Source organism: Lynx canadensis, chromosome B2 (assembly GCF_007474595.2).
Source record: "Lynx canadensis isolate LIC74 chromosome B2, mLynCan4.pri.v2, whole genome shotgun sequence".
Taxonomy (NCBI): domain Eukaryota; kingdom Metazoa; phylum Chordata; class Mammalia; order Carnivora; family Felidae; genus Lynx; species Lynx canadensis.
In genome coordinates this window covers 21,122,579-21,123,677 of record NC_044307.1, presented here as the reverse complement: position 1 = coordinate 21,123,677, position 1,099 = coordinate 21,122,579, and positions in this window count along the sequence as shown.

Here is a 1,099-nt window from a genome sequence, read left to right as displayed (position 1 = left end):
AACGTTACTTCCCGAACCTGACCAACCCACCCGCGGTCTCCTGCTCCAGCACTCCCTCAAACGACCGCGTCCCCTGACAGTTCTGCTCCTCAGTCTCACCCCCTCCTGGAGGCCCTCCCAGACTACTCAGCTCTTCTGCGAAGATCATTCACTTGGTTTTCATCACATAATGGAATATATTTGTCCTTCTCCCTCCACCCACGCCCCCTTTTCTTCGCTTTTTTAAGCTGACCTGTATCTCCTCAGCATGAAAAGAGCAGGGCAGGGGCGATTATTCTTTTTTGTGCCCCCTCCAAAATGCACCCTGCACATTTTAGCTGGTCCATGTCTGTTTTCAACGTTTTATTTATTTTTGGGACAGAGAGAGACAGAGCATGAACGGGGGAGGGGCAGAGAGAGAGGGAGACACAGAATCGGAAACAGGCTCCAGGCCCTGAGCCATCAGCCCAGAGCCTGACGCGGGGCTCGAACTCACGGAGCGCGAGATCGTGACCTGGCTGAAGTCGGACGCTTAACCGACTGCGCCACCCAGGCGCCCCCCATGTCTGTTTTCATAGTGGAAACAAAGCCCTGATTTGCAGTCTTGGGCTGTGTGTTCTGGGTGGTGGGTGGGGACGTGAGGTGTGGCCTCACCTCTAACGCGGACCAGTGAGTGGCAGGACTTTAGCCCAAGCCAAGTTGACATGCAAGTTTTCAGTTAATGACTTCCCACTCACTTCGTGACTGCACATTTTGTAGCTTTGACCTTCCCAAGTGCTTTCCTTGGAAGACAGTTGTTCTCTGCCTTGGCTGCTCTTTAGAATGCCCTGGGGACTGTTTACATCCTGGGTGACCGGGCACCCACCCCAGGCCAGTTTAATCAGTCTCTGGGGTCTGGGAAACACTGAGAATCTTAAAAGCTCCCTGAAGCTTTCCACTGTGCAGAAGGCTGGGACCTACCCATCTCCCGGCATCCTGCAGGGAGACACAGCGCAAAGCTTATGGGATTTGGAGCCGAACAGCCCTAGGTTCAAATCCAAGCCTCGTACCTGCACTTGATTTGGGTCCTCTGAACCTTCATGTCTTATCTCAACAATGGGTACGAAATGCCTGTTTCCCA